This window comes from Triturus cristatus, chromosome 10 (genome assembly GCF_964204655.1).
Source record: "Triturus cristatus chromosome 10, aTriCri1.1, whole genome shotgun sequence".
Lineage (NCBI taxonomy): Eukaryota > Metazoa > Chordata > Amphibia > Caudata > Salamandridae > Triturus > Triturus cristatus.
Window position 1 is genome coordinate 416,932,811 of NC_140593.1, and position 21,649 is coordinate 416,954,459.

The 21,649-nt window shown below is 48.2% G+C and overlaps 1 protein-coding gene across 1 annotated transcript in view; it reads left to right on the plus strand.

Moving 5' to 3' along the window:
- Positions 1 to 21,649, plus strand: part of YME1L1 (YME1 like 1 ATPase) — a 406,402-nt gene that overhangs the window by 186,485 nt on the left and 198,268 nt on the right. The window lies entirely within an intron of this gene.

The following is a 21,649-nucleotide window of genomic DNA, read 5'->3' on the forward strand; positions in this document are numbered from 1 at the left end:
CAGTTGCTTTACAAATCTGAATTACCCTAAGTCTCCCGATAAAAATGGTACCTCACTTGTGTGGGTAGGCATAGTGCCCACGACAGGAAATGGCACAAAACCCAAGGTGAATACACCACATTTTCACAATGAAAATGTACCCTTTTTTTTGCAAAGTGTCTAGCTGTAGTTTTTGAACACTAGCTCTGCCGGCACCTAGGGAAACGTAGCAAACCTATACATTTTTGAAAACTAGACACCCAGGGGAATCCAGGATGGGGTGACTTGACTGCCTACCACCAGGTTCTGTTACCCAGAATCCCTTGCAAACCTAAAAAATTGTCAAAAAAACACATTTTCCCCACATTTCTGATGTGGAAAGTTCTGGAATCTGCGTGGATCCACAAATTTCCACCCACCCCGCGTTCACCAAAGTCTTCCGAGAAAAGTACCCAGGACCTTGCATGTTGTGGGTACTTGGGCCTCCCATACAAGTGAGGCACCATTTTTACCGGGAGACCTGGGGCAACGCTGGGTAGTGGGAAATTTGTGTGAGCCCGGTGATGCCACAACTTTCCCACACAAAAATGTGTGAAAAAAGTGATTTTTTTTTTTCCAGCTAAAATTGAGGTCCAATCCACTCTACACCCTGCATTACCACTAAAGGCAGGCAACACCGGCTGCACAGTGTTTGGATCAACCCAGAGTCCAGCACTTCCAGTAGGAAGCCTAGCAGCCTCCGGCTGCAATCCAGATGCCTCTTGCACCATCGGCACAGCAGTATCCTCCTCTAAAACGGGCACTTCATCCGCACTGAGAGTAGCTTCATCTGCACTGAGAGTACCTTCATCATCCGATGATTCCATGTGGAGAGAAAACTCACTGCCTGAATCTTCCTCTCCCTCAGACTCATTATCCTGCTCAGAGGAAGATTCAAGAAGCATACCAACCACCTGCTGAGCAGTCATTCTACGGCTAGCCATACTGCTTACTAATAAAAGTAACTTGTCAAACAAGTCAACAACAACAAACACTTTGAAAAATAAGTAATAAACAAAATGCACCTTTATCAGCAATACCTATATACTCCAAAACGATACTACTCACTTGCCAGAAGCAGCTAAATTCACCACCACCTACCTACTCTGTACAGACACAGTATGGATCAACAATATCCCACTAAAAAAGAAAGCAAAAAGAAAATTACACATAAGACAATGCAAAACACATCGCAAAGAATTCCATGCACTAACTAAATAAGCTGCCATTATGACATCACTTACAAAAAAATTCATCCGTACATGACAAAAATACTCACTTGGAAAAAATACAACAAAAAAAATTTCTTACCAAAAAAATGCAACTGCGCAAAACTGCAGAACACCACTGTCGAAATCGCAAACAGGAATCAAAAGTTTTACACTAGAATAAAAAGGAGAATAAAACATTCCAATCACATATGCAAATAATGCACTAGTCCACACCAATCCACTAGCCAAGCTAAGGGGTAGGTGGGCCTAAGATTTTAAATAAAATACTCACCCCCGTAAAAGGGGAGCAACTCTTGCCCTTGAGGCCACTCCCAAACACACAAATTAAAAAGAAACCAGGTGTCTAGTGGCTTCTGCCCCCCTAGATGGCAGATGGGCCTAAAAACATACTGCTATTCTGCCACCCAAAGAGGGAAGAAATGACCACAATCATCCTCCCATAAAGGGGAGCGACCCTTGTCCAAGGGGCCTCTCCCCAACATAAAAAAAAAAAAACTCTGGTGGCCTAGTGGCCCTACAAAAAAACTAATCAGGCGATCTGCCCCTCAGGGTGGCAGAAACAGCCAAATTAATGCTTACCAAATGGGAGCAACCCTTGCCCAAGGGGCCACGCCCCACAAAAAAATCCCTGGTGGTCTAGTGTGCCCATTTTTTTTTTAAAAACATGGCGATCTGGTCCCCTGCGGGGCAGACACAGCCACAAAAATTGACCCCAAAGGAGAGTGACCCTTGCCCAAGGGGTCACTCTCCACAAATAACTCCCTGGTGGCCTAGTGGGCCCTACATTAAACAAGCATTTGCAATGCAATCTGTCTCGCCTTTGGGACCTTATATGTACTTAGCTATGCAGCACATTAGCCTGCGCCCTGACACATCTGCTGTCCTTTGACATGGAGGGAAAGCAAGCACCAAACTGCTTGACACGCCAAGTATTGGAGCCCACGGGGAGAAATATTGCTTTTCAGCGGGAAATGTAATAGTCCAAAGCTCTGTTTTTAATATAAAATCTGGGCCTTCGGTGGTCATATCACTGAAAATACAAGATTTACAAAAAAATATTGTCTATGGGTGCTCGTGGAAGACAATTTCTATGGACTGAAAACTAGAGAATGCTGAAGTGATTCTGGTATTTTACCTGACCTCTGCTTGTCGTTTTCTATCAAGAAAGTTAAATAGTCAGTTGATCAGAAAAAAAAGTTCCTAAGCGGAAGCAGATAAGTCCTAGGGCGGATCTCCAAAGCCCACAAACCATATAAACATATAAGTATATACTAAGGTATATACAAGAGGTCTCAAATGCTCGACCTCAAAATGGCGAAATCTGACCCCCCCCCCCCCCCCCAATGGGGGCAGACTGCCAAAATCATAAGCCCCCAAAGGGGAGTGACCCTTGACCAAGGGGCCACTCCCCACTAAACAGGTGGTCCAGTGGGCATTTTTTTTTTTAATAAAGAAAATCTGCCCCCTGCCTGAAATGCCTGAATACATTGCCCCCCAGAAGGGGAGCGACCCATGCCTAAGGGGCCGCTCCCCCAGACAAAACAAACTTTCCCAAAATAATGGCCTCCAAAGGAGAGTGACCCTTGCCCAAGGGGCCACTCCCCACTACATTATGGTAAAATGGCCGATTTAATTATTTAAAAAATGTTTGCCCCCCCCCCCCCCCCCCCCACCCCCCGGGAGGCGGACATAGCAAGGGAATATTGCCCCCAAAAGGGGGGAGCGACACTTGCCTAAGGGGCCGCTCCCCCCCAAACAACAAAATCATGGCCATTTAAAATAATAATCCCTGGCGTCTAGTGGGCATTCCTGCTGCAGCAGGAATGCACAAAAGAGGCGTCGAGGGAAAGGAAAACCCTTTATTTTCCCTCGATGTCTCTTTTAAGAACCCCCCCCTCCCCAGCCCCAAAACTCACCTCTTAGTTAACCGACGCGCAGGAAGCAAATGGCTTCCTGCGCGTCGGTGATCCAAGGGAAACCACAATGACGTCAGCGCGCCTCGCACGCTGACGTCATTGATGATGCGGAGGGGGGGCTGGGGGAGGCAGGGGAAGGTCTTCCCCTGCCTTCCCCAGGAAAACAACCCAGATCGGAAGCCCACGGGGGGAGCGCCAGCGCTTCCCCCGTGGGTGGGTGTTATGTCGAGCTGGGTTCGTCTTGAGCACACGGCAACTGTGTGCTATGACGAGCCCAGCTCGTCATGAGCACCGAAGGGGTTAACTAAAAATTCCCATTGAGCTCAATGTATTATTGTTTGAAATTGTGTTGCCTATTTGCAACCACTGTAACTGTTATATTCAAAAGTCTATTGCCTATTGAAAAGTATTTATCTAAAGCATCTCATCTTGAGAAAGTATATTTTGATACCTATTGTTGGTTCTAAAATAAAACAACTATATATTTTAATGCAAAAACCATTGGCCTAGAGTTCAGTTCTTGAGTGTGTGAGACCATTTGCGGACTATGTGTGTACAACAAATGCTTTACACTGTCCTCTAATACTGCCTTACTGCTCGACCAAGCTACCGCTTTAGAGAGTAAGGTTATATCTAACTTTAGCCTCTGCCAAACCTCTGGGGACTGTGGACTCTGTGCACACTGTACCTATTTGGGAACAGTATATACAGAGCCACTTTCTTACACAGAGGCTCTCTACCCAGGGGTTCAGAAACATGTCTGTGTGGCAGGCTGCCTAAAGCCAGTCAGTGCCCACACCATGGTCGGTAGGTTTTCATGGGGCACATGTGAGGTGCACTTTGAGCACATGTTTTAATGAATCTCACACTGGCATCAGTGTGGATTTATTACAACGGGCTGTTTGGTACCAAATACTCCTGGTTTCAGTGAAGCCATCATTGTGCTGGGGAACTTCAGTTGTCTAGTTTCCAGCCCATGTACTTCTTATGGCCTCCCTGGCACTTACAATATTTAAGAATGAACTTAGTAGTGAAGGGGCATATCTACTCATGCAGATATGCTCTCACCTGTGGTATAGTGCACCTTGCCTTAGGACTGTATGACCTGCTATAGGGGTGACTTACCTATGCCTACAGGCAGTGCTGGCTGGTATGGCACCCAGGCAGGGTGCCATATTGACTTTGTTGTTTTTCTCCTCACAAGGGCTTGCAAGCTGCCAGGACAGTGGCAAGGTCCTAGTGAGGGGGCTCCCTGGGAACCCTCCTCAGCTCTCAGGCCCTAGGTACCCAGGGTACCACTTACTAGGGTATTACAGGGGGTAGAAGTACCAATTGGGGTGTTGTTTTTAAAAAGATGCACTGACAGAATGGACCTGGTTGGAAGGAACCAAATGCACTAAACTTGAAACCACACCAAAACCAGGCAAAAAGTGGGAGACTACCCATGCAAAAGAGTCACTTTCTCACAGATCACTAACAGCAAGACATATCTCATTCAACTCAAAATGTATTACCAGCATTAGAATAAAAGACCACGAGTAGAGAGCTGTGTTCTTGCTGTAGTACCCCCCCCTCACCCCGCCAATACCAGTGTTCTTTCCCTAAACATTTACAATTGTTTCTCACAGTTAGCAATGCCTTTAGTACCCTCTATAAGTCCCTAGTATGTGGTACCTTCACTGAACACAGGAGCCTTTGGTACCAAACTACTCCTTTCAATAAATCCACACTGAAGCCAGTGTCGGATTTATTGTAACCTGTACCCGGAGGGCACCTCAGAGGTGCCCCCTAAAAACCCGTCAACCCTGGTGTTGTATTTGTCCGGATGTAGGCAGCTAGCCACCAGTAGACTAGTTTCTGGACCCCTGGGTAGAGTGCCCCTGCTCTCTGGGACCAGAAACAATGCACATCCTGGGCAGAGGTGTCACACCTCCTCCCTCAGGGTGGGCTAGTGCTCGAAGAGGAGAGCTTCAAAGGCCTGCCGCTTTCATAATGAAACCCCCAGCCTCTACTGATTTCAGCAGATTGCAAGCCCACTTTAGGTGGAAAAAGTTTAAGAATAGGAGGTGTGAGCACCTCTGCCAACTCCACCACTGAGGTGGGGGAGGCGAGGTGAAGCTCATCTTTACCCCCCTCCCCCCATCTTTAAGATGGGGAGACCCCTCCAATCAGGGCTAGGTCTGTGCCACCTCCCACATGGTATAGTCACCCCAGGAAAGGTGCTCATTGGCCCTACCTGCTACTCCCATAAAACATCCTTAAAATTAGTATTTAGGTGGCTTCCCCAGACCTGGAAATTAGACCTGTAATGTCCGAAGATGAAATAAGGTGACCCTGAAGAGAAGATTGAAGACGACTGCTTTGGCCCCAGCCCTACCTGTCCGTCTCCAGCTTCTGTGAACCTGCGACCTGTCTTGTAGCCAGCGACCTTCGAAAGCCCTGGGAGAACTGCTGTGTTTGAAAAAGACTCCAATATCCCATGGACAGCGGACCTGTCCAGAAGAAACCTACACCAAGGACTCCAGATCCAGACGGATCTGTGTCTCCTGCCCACTCTGCTCCCTAGTCTGAGTGGCTCACCTGTGCAGTGAAGTCTCCATAGCGATCCTGACCTCATGTCCAGCGTTGGCTGACCGCTCCTCAACTCTCCGATGGCACCTGCAATGGGAATCTAGAGGCTCCCCCTGACTGCGACCAGCACCGGTAAGAAGACTGACTTAGAAAGACACCCCTGCACCCAAAGCTCCTGGGTTTTGGTGAGCTGAAGAGACGGTACCCCTATGACCCCCTGCATCTCTACTTACATCTCTTGCTGTCGGTCTTCCTCCGGTGCCACGCCTGCAGCCTCTTTGCCGAAACAAGAATCCTCATTGAAAAGCATTGGGCATTTGACGTCGAAATTGCACCCTGCACACAGTCTCCCCTGTGCCGCTGGTGGTTTGTTTGATGCTGCTCTGTGGGAGCCCCTCTCCCGGAACACCCCCCCGCTTCACCTGTACCCCCAAAGCTTGGCCCCTGCAACCAATTTACGTACCTGCAAGCAGTGTGGTTCCGGCACCCTCTGTCTCCACTGGAATTCATTGGACCGAACTCCGATTTTGACCTTTGCACCCAGCTGCAGTTTTGGTACTCACCTGACCCCTGGCCCTTGCTGACTTTTGGCTCTGAAGAATGGAATTTTAAGTGCAGTACTTAGCCGTTCAACCGCAATATTGTTTTCCCCACTATTCTTAACTGATGTCTTCCTATTTTAGTTATGCAGCACGTGCTACCTTTTACGTTAATAGAGTTGTTCACACTTACCTTTGGTATTTTGTATACATATTTATTGGTGGAGGTGGATAGTCTCGCTTTCAAATTGGTAGGAATTCAGATTCTATTTTAGCATAATTTTTCAGAAGTCAAATACAGTTTAAGCATGAAAGCATCTGAGGAGGGTGTTTCTCAGTTGGAGTTCCTTAGGAGATTTTACATTACCTTGTCAAGTCCTGCATCTAATGCTCCTTTATATTTAAAACAGTAACCTTGCTCTCAACAGGCTATTGCATTTCTCCAATACAATGGTGGCCCATATGACTAGAGACGTAGTTCTTTTCTAAACTTCAGGAAGAGTTTCTACTATACGAGAGTAGAGCAACTTGTTACTAGATGCAGTGCCCTGCTGTGTCTTCCCTTAAAAGCAAGGGGACAAAACTTTTGCTATGGCAGTTTTGCCATTACTTTTTTAGGAGATTGTTAACTTCCCAGCAAGGAGAGGAGCAACCTTCTAAGTGAGAGGAGAACTAAAACAATGAAAAGATTGCATGGAGGATATACTGAGGAGCAAGCATCTATGGGTCACCAGGAAGTTTTGCGACCAAGCAGCCCAAAACAAAAAGGGATCCATGATTGAGGTGCTGCAGAAATCCTTCCAGGACTGCAAACCTGCGCATTCATAGTCTCTTTCCTTCCCACTGCTTTCTTGTAGCCTGTGTCTAATCAGCTTATTTGTATAACCTCTGCAACATGTGAAATAAATAAAAAGCTATGTTCGAGGCATGTGGGCTGCTGAATTCATATCTGTGCATAGATCGCCGCCTAGTGTTGGGTCCGGATGTTTGCACGTTGTTGTCCTGGAAGAGTCTTCGAAGTATCCTTGGATAGGTGACTCCTCCCATGGACTACAGTGCGCATGGGCATCCTCTCCATCCTCAGATTGTTTTTTTCCGCCATTGGGTTCGGATGTGCTATCTTAGCTCAAGTTAGGAAAAACTTTTGTCGAGGCCACAAGGCCTTTAGTTCGCGTCGGTACTGTTTATCGATCGGGTTTCGATACTTTTTGTTAGTTTACTAACTTTCAGCACCGACTTTGTTCGCATTTGTCTGTCCATCGACTCTACTTCGACGATGGAATCCAGGACGCCATTCAAAAGGTGTCCGGTATGCAATGCGAAGTACCCACACATCGACGTCCATCCGGTGTGCAACAAATGCCTTTCGCCGGACCACGACGAATCGACATGTATGGCCTGTGCCCGGTTCCGTTCAAAGAAGACTCTGCGGAATCGTCGAGCGGCGAGGCTCGAAGCGCAGCACGCGGCACCGGCCCCAGCTGACATCTTCGACGAGGCTGACGACGTCGAAGAAGTAGAAGTCTTACCCTCCAGTCCCGTTTCCGAACACGAACACGAACCCGGATCGGACGAGGCCGACGAGTCACTCTTCCACAGAGGTGAAGACGACACCGAGGTAGGAGACGACGAGGAGGCCTTAGGAGCCGAAGAGAGTAGCTCCGATGATGAACAAGGCCTACCTGTTCAGACCGAAATTTCACCAGCGCCACAGACTATGGCTCCGGTCGAGGGATCGCCTTCGGGCCTTACCCGAGACCTATCACGCAGTCCTTCGGCCCCGCCCTCGGGCCCGGCCTCGGAAGTTCAGCGGCAGCCATTACCGCTTAAGCCAGCTGGTTTCCCTTCCACGAAACCGAAACCGAAAGCTGCTCAGGTTCCTACGAAACCGAAACTGAAAGTGGCGCTAGTCGGATCGAGGCCTTCAACACCTTCGACGCCAGCGCACCGGGTCGGCACCGACCGCACCAAGAGAGACTTCGGTGCCGAACTCGAGACGGGCGACATGGGAGTCGACAAACGGAAGAAGGTCATCGGCGCCGACAAACCTGCCCGGTTACCGGCGTCGACGCCACCGACACCGAGGGCCGTCCCGCCTGCTACGCCTCGCAGCACTCCCTCGACGACACCAAAACCTCACGTGTCGAAGACGTCGACGGTGATCTCCGCACCTCGACTCGATGCGCCACGGGCGCAGAAGATATCTGCAGCCGCCTCGACGACCCTGGCGGGGGCCACGACCTCTAAGGCGCCCCGAGTACGGCCTGGCGCGATGCCAGGCTGCAGATCCAAGGACGCCCTCCAGGACCCGTCGGGTTCCGGTTCGGCTCCGGCGGTTTCGTCGGTGCCGACCAGCATTACCTTCGGCTTGCCTCCACCCACAATCCCGAAGGCGTTTCAACTCAGGACACAGGTCACCAAAACTGCGGTTACACCTGTCGAGCCGTCTCCGTCACACGTCATCGACGCCGACACTGGCAGGATGATTCTCCACGGCCGAAGGATAACTTCGGAACCGCCATTGGAGCCTTTCAGGATCCCGCTAAAGAGGAAGCTGCCTGTGGACTCAGAACCTCTCCTGTATGAACCCTTCTATTCACCCTACCAGGATCCACACCGGGCCTCCCCCACACGCTCCGACACGGATGCATTGGGGGACTACTTGGATGAACAAGTCCCCTACCATGTGGACACGGACCCTGATGACCAGCAGGACCCTGACCAAACTTGGGGCGACCCTGCAGACCCCAGTGCACCTCTTGATGCACAGGACACACAACTATATGGGCCAAAAACATCACCCACAGAGGATACTGCGGCGTTCAACGCTCTGATTGAACGTGCGGCAAACAACCATGATGTACAGCTTCACTCTGATATCATCGAAGATGACTTTCTAATGGACACCTTTGCATCCTCAGAAAGACATGTAAAGACTCTGCCAATGTTGAAGGGGGTCCTCAAGCCAGCCACTGACATTTTCAAGGAACCCACCAGGGCACGAGTGATAAACCCCAGGATCGATAAAAAATACAGATCAGCACCTGGGGATCCTACTTACATCAGAGGCCAATTACCACTCGACTCCATCGTTGTGGCGAATGCCCGCAAGAGGGCACACTCGCAGACAACGGGTGACGCTCCTCCCCCGGACAAAGAGTCCAAGGTGCTAGAGACCTCCGGCAAGCGAGTTGCCGCACAAGCTGCAAACATATGGCGCATAGCTAACACTCAAGCGCTCCTCGCTCGCTACGATAGAGCGCACTATGACACACTGGAGCAACTTCTTCAGCACCTCCCTGACCCCTACAAAGAAGGTGCAGAAATCCTTATCAGAGAGGGACAGCTACTCACAAATGCTGCCATTAAATGTGCACTAGACGCTGCAGACACGGCTGCCAGGGCCATCAACACTAGCGTCATCCTACGACGTCACGCCTGGCTACGTATCTCAGGATTCAAGCCTGAGGTACAAAACAATATACTTAATCAGCCCGTCAACCCCGACTTTTTGTTCGGACCTGAGGTTGACACCACCCTCGAGAAGATAAAAAAGGACACGGACACTGCAAAGTCCATGGGCGCCCTACAAACTCAGTCCTTTCGGAGCGGCTCCTTTCGTCGCCCCGGAAACAAGGGTGCAGGTAGAGGACAGGGGTCACAACAAACATATAACAAGGGTAATACGCAGACCACCTACGATAAGAACACCCGAGGTGGCTATCGTGGCTCCAGTACCAAGGGCAGAGGACGTGGCTACGGCAACACCAGGTCCTCCCCCAAGAACAAGCAGTGACGCCCTCTCCCTTCCTCCCGACCACATAACACCTGTCGGGGGAAGGCTACAACGGTTCCTGTCCACGTGGAACTCCATCACCACGGACAGGTGGGTCAAAGATATTATAAAACACGGTTACTGTCTGGAGTTAACTTCCACTCCACCCACAATACCACCAAGAAACCGTCCTATGTCCTCAGAGCACTTAACGCTCTTACAGCAAGAGGTAGAAAGTATGCTTCTAAAAGGCGCTATCGAGCTCGTACCCATCCACGAGCAGGGCACGGGGGTTTACTCCCTCTACTTCTTAATTCCAAAAAAGGACGGGTCGCTCAGGCCTATATTAGACCTGAGACCCCTGAACCAGTACATTCTTTCAGAGCACTTTCACATGCTCACTCTACAGCAAGTCCTTCCGCTTCTCAAGCAGGGAGACTTCCTAGCATCACTGGACCTCAAAGATGCGTACTTCCACATACCCATCCACCCCTCACACAAAAAATACCTCAGGTTTACTGTTCAGGGGCAGCACTATCAGTTCAAAGTCCTTCCCTTCGGCGTGACAACAGCGCCCAGGGTTTTCACGAAGTGCCTAGCTACGGTGGCAGCACACTTACGGAGGCAGCATATACACGTCTACCCCTACCTAGACGACTGGCTCGTTCAAGCGAAGTCGGCCCAGCAATGTGCAAGCCATATGTCCCGCACCATTCACCTTCTTCACAGTCTGGGATTCTCACTAAATTACCCAAAGTCCCATCTCCAGCCCGCACACGTACAACAGTACCTGGGCGCGACTATAGACACTCTGGCGGCCTCAGCTCAGCCAAGTTTAGTGAGGATCAACAGCATACAACTGCTGATCTCCAAGTTCAAACACAATCACTCGCTTCCAGCGCGAGTGTTTATGCAGTTGATAGGCATGATGGCCTCCTGCATCTTCATAGTCCCGCACGCGAGATTACATATGCGCCCACTTCAGGAGTGCCTAGCACGTCAGTGGAATCAGGCTCAAGGACAGTTGAAAGACCTAGTGTTGGTGAGCGGTCGGGCATACAACTCTCTGCATTGGTGGAATCCACAAAACCTTTGCAAGGGGCGACCGTTCCAAGAGCCTGTTCCACAAATAGTACTGACAGCGGACGCGTCTCTCCAGGGATGGGGAGCTCATGTACTACACTACACAGTGCAGGGACTATGGACGACACAACAGAAGAAGATGCACATCAACCTTCTGGAACTGATGGCAATCTTCCTGGCCATGAAGGCTTTCAAAGTACATCTGTGCAACAAGGTCGTGTTGATCCGGACGGACAACATGACCGCAATGTACTACATACAGAAACAGGGAGGGACACACTCTCCACAGTTGTCTCATCTGGCTCAGAGCATGTGGAAGTGGGCCATTCAGAGGAACATGTTCCTCATGGCAGAACACCTCCCCGGCAAGGACAACCAGATGGCGGATCTGCTCAGCAGACACAGCCACCAGATGCACGAGTGGGAGTTACACCCATCAGTACTCCAACCGTACTTCCAGCAGTGGGGTCACCCAGAGATAGACCTATTCGCGACAAGCGAAAACGCAAAATGCCAAAGCTTCGCCGCCAGATTCCCACATCCGCAGTCGCAGGGCAATGCGATATGGATGAACTGGTCCGGCAGATTTGCGTACGCTTTTCCCCCAGCACCGTTGATACCGCTGGTGGCTCGCAAACTCCGACAACACTCCCTGACACTCGTCCTAGTTGCTCCCACGTGGGCACGCCAGCCGTGGTACACCACCTTCCTCGAACTTTCCGTGGTACCGCATCAAAGGCTGCGGATCAAACCCGCGCATTTGACGCAGAACCATAGAGCGGTTCAGCACCCAGATCCGCAACAGCTGAACCTGGCGATCTGGCTCCTGAAGTCCTAGAGTTTGGCTATCTCAATCTGCCACCTGACTGCATGGACATCATCAAGGAGGCCAGGAGACCTACTACAAGAGCTTGCTATGCAGCCAAATGGAAAAGGTTCGTCATTTATTGCGGTAATAATGACATTAACCCGCTGGACGCATCCATCCACGACATCATATGTTACCTCTTACACCTATACCGATGCAATCTGGCGTACACCTCTATACGTGTCCATTTGACCGCAATATCAGCCTATCTGCAAACCAGGCAGCACCTCTCTCTATTCAGAGTGCCTGCCATCAAAGCATTCTTGGAAGGACTCAAACGAGTCATTCCACCTAGTCACCCACCGGCTCCAATGTGGAACCTCAACTTGGTCCTCACACGCCTGATGGGTCCACCCTTTGAACCTCTACACTCATGCGAGATTCAATTCCTTACCTGGAAAGTAGCCTTCCTGGTAGCGATCACTTCCCTAAGAAGAGTTAGTGAACTCCAGGCACTAACCGTTCAAGAGCCATTTATTCAGGTTCACGCCAACAGGGTCGTACTACGTACCAACCCCAAATTCATGCCCAAAGTAATATCGCAGTTCCACATGAACCAGACTATTGAACTGCCCGTTTTCTTCCAAAACCCACAAACTGTTGCAGAGCGGGCACTACATACACTAGATGTACGGAGGGCCCTCATGTACTACATCGACAGGACTAAACCCTTCAGGAAGACAAAACAACTATTCGTTGCCTTTGCCCCACACCACAAAGGTAACGCCATCTCCAAAGCAGGGATAGCCAGATGGATAGTTAAGTGTATTCAAATCTGTTATCAAAAGGCAAAACGCACATTAACTATTCCACCACGAGCCCACTCAACACGCAAGTTGGGGGCTTCCATGGCCTTCCTAGGAAATATTCCCCTGCATGATATATGCAGAGCAGCCACATGGTCCACTACACACACATTTACAAAACACTATTGCGTAGATGTGCAGTCAAAACAGCAGGCAGCTGTAGGACAGGCTGTTCTCAAAACACTTTTTCAGACCGCTGCAGCTGGCACGGGTAGCCGCCGCCAATAGAGGGCACTGCTATGTATTCTATGCACAGATATGAATTCAGCAGCCCACATGCCTCGAACTGAATATGCTACTTACCAGTATGCATCTGTTCTTGGCATGTAGGGCTGCTGACATTCATATCGCCCTCCCTCCTCCCCGGCGCCTGTCGCAGCTGCAGCTCTCAGAATTATTGCAAGCATGGTCATCACTTTCTGTATCTACTCCATCACTGCCACAATGGCGAAAAACAATCTGAGGATGGAGAGGATGCCCATGCGCACTGTAGTCCATGGGAGGAGTCACCTATCCAAGGATACTTCGAAGACTCTTCCAGGACAACAACGTGCAAACATCCGGACCCAACACTAGGCGGCGATCTATGCACAGATATGAATGTCAGCAGCCCTACATGCCAAGAACAGATGCATACTGGTAAGTAGCATATTCAATCTTGAAGCAGGAGTATTGAATTTAATACAATATCTACTTGTCCATGGGACTGGTTGCTTCATGAATCTACTTGTCCTGTAACAAAATCCGCTTGTCCCTGTGGAGGCATACAGTGCTGCACCAAACTCATTATATAATACTTCTGATAATAGCCTCTGATTATGCCAGAGTTCATACTATAGTAGGGTTTGAATACCAGCAATTCCCTTATTTTGCCACTTTTCTGCAGATTTATATACTGGACCTGAAGGTAGCAGTAAGCAGTAGTTCCTCATGTTTGGCATTTCAAAACTGCCTCCTGCCGGAGGGCCGGGACCTGATCAATAGGTCATTACTATTGGCAGCGATTCCCAAGTCCTGGAAACTTGTGCTAGACACGTCTCTACCGAAAAACCTTCGCCCGATATCTCTGCTCACTTATCTTGCTAAAATCATAGAACCCTATGTCAACACCATCCTGACTCAATATCTGGAAGTAAATTCAATCCAAGATATGTCACAAAATGGTTTTCGTCCCAGACATAGCACTGAATCTGCATTACTTGCGGTCACGGAGCAGTTACGGTCCGCCATGGATGAGGTCAGAATCTCTACATTGATACCTGCTGGATCTGAGTGTGGCCTTCGACACGATCTCCCATAAGATCCTGCTACACTGGCCAGAGGAGATCGGTGTCCATGGCGATGCCCTCGCCTGGTTCTCATCCTTTTTGGCCGATCGGTCTTTCCAGGTCTCTGCTCCCAATTTTACCTCCTTTGCCCACCCTCCGCTGTGGTGTGCCTCAGGGCTCTGCCCTGAGCCCCACTCTATTTAATATTTACATCTGCCCTCTGGCCCTCATGGCCAAAGCCCCTAACATCGCCCTGGTATTGTACACTGATGATACTCAGCTGGTCTTCACCTCCTCCAGCAACCCCCACCAGGATCAGGTGAAATTCCAAGATTACCTCACAGCCATCTCTGAATGGACGGCTGATAACTATTTACAGCTGAATTCCTCCAAGTCAGAGGTGCTCCTGGTGGGCAGAGATAACCATCTGTGGGGCAGTTCAGTCTAACCCCACTACCTGAAGCAAGAGAATGTGGGACCCCGTCCTGGCCTCGAGTTGGACACCCCGCAAGGGATGTTTAGACCACTGTCAGCTGGGGCTTCTGCATGCAGGAGCCTCAGTGTCTCTGGCCAGTGTGTCGGCCTGGAAGTCTCTGTTCCCTCTAACTAATACTAGCAAGAGGTGCTGTATTGATACAGAAAAGTATCTAGGGTTCCTTTGTCCCTTGATTCTTGTATTAGCCATTGTTGGGTTTGAGGATGACGTATGGGATGAACCTTGTACATAGATATTATGCAGGTGGATTTAGCCCCTGCCTGGTTTCCAAGAATCTTTATGAATATTCATTCATACTGTGTCAGTCTAAAGATGAAGTCATAGAACGTTATTGTTCAGGGAAACCCTCCTTCTGCGCCCAGGACTAGAACTAGGTAAAGGTTCAATCCTAAAAGGCTTGTTACTGTTTAGGGGAGGTGATGTAGGTGAAAGGGTATGATGTTACCCTGGCATATATTAGGATACCTATATGAAACCTAACACCCACTCCTCTTCCGAATAGTCAACATTAATAAAATGCTAGCAAACTACACATTTTTACTAGGTAGGAGCGCATAAAATTATCAGTGACCACGTAAAAACATTTTTAAAACATTAAAATCTTTTAAAAAATAGTGAAAAAGGGGAAAAAAGTATTTTGAAAATTAGTTTTGGAATTGTTCCTTAAGTCAAAGTCCTGAACAAGTTTGTCCATACAATTCGAACTGCTACAAGCGCTTAGAGGGCCATGCTTTTCTAACGAAAGTGTCAATTTTAGGAAATGTTCCAATTTCAGTCGAGTTTGAAATGAAAAGGGAACTCTGAATTCTTTCCCAGCACATGATGAGCCAATTCTAGATTAAGTGTCCTGGCTGGCAGACGCAACATCATCGTTGCTTGCTGCTTCAGGGTACGGCCCTTGTAACACCTCGCAGAGTATGTCAATGGAGCACAGATATTCAGCATTGCCAATAGCTGGTGTAGAGGCAGATGGGGCTGTAGTCGATACCTGGGTGATAGTGGTAGTGCTAGTGGAAGAGCTGATGCTCAACCCACTTGTAGCAAAAGGCACCTGCGGGTTCTCGAGAAATGCAGTCATTAGTATAGGAATACGCTGGGGACATTGCCGAGCATGAGACCTCAAGTGTTCCAGCCTGGTATTCAAGTCTGCAGGCGTGTCCAATGCAAGTGTCAGACAGAGATACAACACGCATTCTTCACCGCAAAATAGGCATCGAAGAACAGATAAGATGCAGTCCATCCAGACTGGTCTAAACGACAGGAACCAAGAGGCTCTCAGTTCCCTTAGGCGAGGCATGCTCAGATGTTGTACCATGCTTAACGGTATTTCCGCTCCAGCAGAGCTTTTGCCATCTGGTTGGTGAGTGGGCCATCCATTGCGTAGCAGATAAATCACAATCAGGATTCCAGCTATTGAGAGCAGGATCAGAGGTGGACCTCCAAAAATGCTTCCAAATACGGAGTGTATAAAATTTGGAATAACTCCGAGGATTGTCTGAAAGGTGCTTAGAAATCCTGACCCTATGGTCTTAAATAGGTGTACAATACCACTTGTATCAGACATGTTAAAGATATGACCCACCATTTCTGCTAAATGAAATGGGCAATTTGTATGTATAAGTGCCTGTATATCAGTCGAGGTCCTTGCGACTTGAAGATCAAAGGTCTCTCGAGCTGAGGTTAAGGTTTGCTGTAAAAGCATGGCTTTCGGTCTGCTCAAAGTATTAAATTGTATAAAAGGAACATTCAACTAAGGCCGTAACGGCACCTCCCTGACTGTACTCGTTGGGGGAAACAATACTTGCATACATCAAGTAACCCTGGAGTTCACTGTGACCAGATACGCAATGCTCGGATGCACACAATAGTGACCGTCATCGTTCAGCAGCAAGTAACTCCCATTCGAGAGCAACTCGAATGCCGGTGTAATTACAGCAGCTGGAGTCCCTTTCAAGTGGCAAGACAAATTCGCTACCGAACCATTACATGTTCCATGCAGTGAAATGTCCTGGCACATGAGAGAACCGCTTAAAGTGTTTTTGCAGTTTGTACCACTTACAAACACTTCTCAATCCCCACTCCGTCATCAAAATATATATGTTCATTCCCAGGATTCCTTAATGTATTCCTTACCCATTTTTTCATATTTGCCTGCCTGCCTTTGCTCAGGCCAATATTGAAACTGAAAAGTAGTGACCGGTAGAGTTATGTGGCCATGAATTAGCCATTCTGTTAATGGTGACTCCGCCACTGTAAATGGTAGTCTATCCAATTTTTCAATACGCAGCATTGTATATTTACCTCCCCTTTGTTATGTTATGTTATGTTATTTATTTTTATATAGCGCACGGATGCCGCAGCCAAGAGGCGTCCCGGCGCTTTTGGAGACAAAGAAACATAACACCGCTGAGACAAGCCGAGAAGAAAGAGACTAAGCTGTAGAAAATAGGAAGGTTTTTAATGACTTCCTAAAAGGGAGCAAGTCTGGGATAGAGCGAAGGGTGGCAGGCAAAGAGTTCCAAAGGGTGGCTGCCAATACCGAAAAAGAACGTCCACCTATTCTCGCTTTTTTGAAGCGCGGAACAATGGCTAAATTAGACCCTGCAGATCGGAGGGTTCTGAAAGGAACATAGTGACGGATAGTCTGAGTAAGAATAGGAGGGGAGGCCAACTTAAGAATTTTAAAAGTTAAGCAGAGAGCTTTAAACTTAATTCTCTGACCTACTGGTAGCCAATGAAGATCTTGGATGGTACGACGGACAGAGACAAACTTAGGAAGGCCGACCAGCATCCTGGCCGCTGCATTTTGAACCCGCTGAAGGCGAGCTAGTTATGCCTGATTCACGCCCAAAAGCAGAGAGCTGGCATAGTCCAATCTAGTGAGGACCAGAGCTTGAACTATGATTTGTCTGGTATCCGCATCAAGAAATTTAAAAATGGGCCGAAGGCACTGCAGGGCACCAAAACAGATACCAGCTACGCGTTTGGTATGGGGAGTGAAAGAAAGTTTGTCGTCGAGCCACACACCAAGATTTCTGACTTCAGCTACAGGAATGGGAACAGGACCCAACTCCGATGGCCACCAATGATCTCCCCATAGCCCAGTTTCCCTGCCAAAGATGATAACCTCGGTTTTGGTGGCGTTAAGTTGAAGTCTGTTTTTCGCCATCCAGCCTGCCACTGCCTTAAGAGCTGACTGAAAGGTAGAGGCATTTCTACCTGTTTATCTGTTAGATTATATTCAGAAAACCGAGACGTACTGTTGATAAAACGCCAAGGCACATAGCCTGCTCGCAAAGATTGCAGCGTCCAGCTCAATAACATAATAGAACGTAACTGAGATTGCCCGTGTTGTTTTATGGCCAAATCTTGTTCTAGTATATCTATCGCAGAAGACACAATGTTGCCTAAAGAATATATCCTGGAGTTTAATGTTGTTAACTCATTGTCTACCACAGCTAACGATTCTTTTAAGTTAATACGGTCTATTTCCCGTAGTCTCTCTGCGGCCTTTTGTTGGGATATTTTCCAAATTTCATTATAGGCAGCATAAATGCCAGCATATATGAAACGTTTCTGACGGTGTTGCCTGGGACCTTGTAAAAAATCCCTAAGATCCATGTCTTGTGAGAGTAAGGATAAGTGTTGTTTCACTTCTGTGAGTGTTGAGGTTTCTAGCCATGATGTCACTACCCCTGGGTGTTCTCTTTGTACTTACCGTGGGTCTGGCCTGTTGATACTGAACCCTTCGGTAATACCCAAGAATAGTTAATGACATCTGTTTGTGTCTAAAGGCCAACCAGCCACTCTTTCCAATTAGGGTCTGATCTATTGTACTGTAAAATGTCATCTACTGTCATTTTCTAATATTATACCCCGGCAAAGATCTCACAATGGGGGGGGGGGGGGGGGGCAGGAGGGAACCAGGTGCCCACGGTGCAATTCTTCTAATGCTGATCTAGCCCGTATTTTTTCCACTTGCCCCCGCCTTGATATGATAAAATCTTATATTACGGTATTCTTTGAATCTACCCTGGGTTCGAAAGCTAAACTAACCCCAGCTCTAATGCTTCTCAGGGTTGACAATAGCCAGGGGCAAACCATGTCTCATTGCTTTCTCTTCCGTGCTATGGCAGTGTTACGAATCTGTGTTGCCTCAGCCTGGCTGAACCAAGCTGCCCCAACATTTCAGTTATGGCTAGCTTGGCTCCTCTCGGTATTCAATCTCGAGAGGGGAATATATGAAAGGAAGGGCAAGAGAGGGAAATCCCTTGGTAGACGGATATGGGCTCCAATTTACAGCTGGAAGGAATCAGGCCATAGTTTTACGTAATAGAATTGCAGGTATTTTGTAGTTGAGTCACATTTTTGTTGTTTACCCGCCCACTTGAATTATTCTTCCTATTGGTTATTTGTTGGAAATTTTGTCCTTCTTTTTCTTCTCTTTGCGCTTTTCCTCTCTCATCAAAGAAAACTTTTAGTTATCGTTTACCCTTTGCTAAATATTCCCAAACGTAATGTTGTTTGAAAAATTTGGTATGATTATTCCTCATAAGCAACTGTAAATAATTGATATAAGATGTGCTGTATATTGAAAAAGCAATGAAAAATATTTTTTAAAAAAACAAAACTAAGCTAAATTAAAATGAAAAACTAAAATTGAGACTGAATGTAAGCTACACAGCATCATAACATTTCTTTTGCTGAGTGGCATGGAACACTAGCCAAACCGAACCATTTGTTGTTTTGCAATCATCTGTAAGGATGCATAAATAATGGATTAAAACGACTAATGATTTCAAAAGAATCTCTGACTGTATTTGGTTAATGTGTAAATTGTCCCTCTGACACACGTGAGTTTGTTCTCATTTCCTTTTTTTTTTTTTTGCTGGGTAGTCATTTGGATCTTGCTTGTTGAAGGTCATTAGGTCTTTGGAATTTGTTAACTTTAAAAAGCTCCATTTTGTGTTAAAACGTCTAAAATATGTCTAGTGTAGTAGGACCTTTTCCTACCTATAAGGCAGCTTTATTGGAATCTAGATGGGCCCTACGTTCCTCTCTAAGCTCGGGTGAACAGTCACTTGTTCATTTCCTTGCTTCAATTGTTATCACAGCTTTCTGTTTTCTAGGCAAGCCATTGCACTATTAAAGGGAATGTTACTTTTGATGGCTTATTGTCATAGATGGAACTAAAACATAGTTGTTGTCAGCCAGCTAGATATTGCAGGCTCGGTGGTAAGGATGACGTAGGAGACTGACTGGGTACAATGGTTTTACACATTTGTTACAGTTATTTGGTTTGCCGTTCCACAAAGGATAGAGTTTTCTGTTTGCGGAAGCTCCTTTTCATCAGATGGCTTTCATGCCTAAGGTTGCTCATATGTATCCTGCATGTGAGATTGTACTGCCTTTCATAATGCATCTAGATTGCACAAAAAATCATTAGTAACTTCCTCTCAGATACCAGAATCATCTTCGGATTTTGTTTATTATGTTTTATTTGCAGATTTTGTAGCTGTGAGAAAGTGCCCTCTTTCTTGCATGGTATGCCCCCACTTTTTGCTAAATGCTGATGTTCTTTGACTGAGTGTGCCCTGGGCTCCTGCTTATCAGGTACCCGGGCCTATGTTCCTTCCCTAAAATTCCATTGAAGCCTAAAGCCAGTTGGCATTTCTGGCCACATGTCAGCCCCTGGTAAATGGTACCACAGGTACCCAGGGCACTGTGACCAGAGAAGGCCCCTAAGGGCTGCAGCACTTATTGTGCCACCCTTAGAGGATCTGTACCCTGACACTCACACACTGCCTTTGCAGGCTGCGTGTCTTGGTGCAGAACAAAGTGATGAGTCGACATGGCACACATCCCTGTGTGCCATGCCCACAAAACCACTGCCCTGGCATAGATCAGTCGCCCCTCTGGCAGGGTGCACTATACCAGAGGTGAGGGTACAGGTGCATGAGCCCTGTACCCCTACAGTGCCCAAATCCATTTCTGGGCACGAAGTGCAGTGCTGCCGTTAAAGAGTATATGGTGCTGGGAGTTTGTCATTACGAACTCCACAGCACCAGAATGGCTACACTGAAGACTGGGAAGTTTGGTATCAAACTTCTGAGCACATTAAACCCACACTGATGCCAGTGTGGGATTTAATGTAAAATGCACAACAGAGAGCATCTTACAGATGCCCTCTGAAACTCGACCAGCTTCTAGTGACTCGAATGAGTTGCTGCTTAGGCTGCCACCAACAGACATGTTTCTGGACCCCGGGTCGAGAGCCTGCTGCTCTCGGGGCCTGAAACAATGCACGTCCTGGGACGAGGTGCCAAGCCTCCTCCCCCAGGATGGGCAGTGTTTAGAAAGGGGAAGCTTCAAAGGCATGTTGCCTTTTTTAGCCTCCCCAGACCATTTGCTGCTTTCAGCAACTGGTTCCCACTGGTTCTACCCCCCACTTTGGGCGGGAGAGCTGGTGGGAAAAAAAAAGTGAGGGAAAGAGGTGTGCCCACCTCTCTTAACTCCACCCCTCAGGTGCGGTAGGCGAGGTGAAGCTCAACTCTCAGTCCATGCCATCTTGAGGATGGGGGGACCCAACCAACCAGGGACAGGCTCCTGCCCCCTCCCACGGGAGGGTAGCACGATAGGGGGTGGCCCCACCCCAGGGAAGGGACCCATTGGTCCCTGCCCTTTACCTACCTGTAACACCCCTAAATCTAGTATTTAGGGGGCACCCTGAACCTTGCTTCCTCAGATCCAGCAACGAGATGAAGACGCCCACTGACTTGGCCCCAGCCCTGTCCCCCCTCGAACATGCTCCTGCGAAATCCATGTGTCTCCTGCAGCCAACAACCTCTAAAACCCCGGAGGACATGCCTGCCTTAACTTCCAAAGACTGTTTCTCCTGTGAGCACCGAATTTGTTCGACTGCACCCTCTGGCAGCAGCCTGAGACCACAAATCCAGCCCACTCTGCACCCGCCGAACCCGGTCCGAGCTCGAGCAGAAAAACACCCTGAGGAAGTCACGCCGGTGACCCTGAAGCTGGTAAGAGGATCCGACCCCAAAAGGCACCCCTGCACCCGAC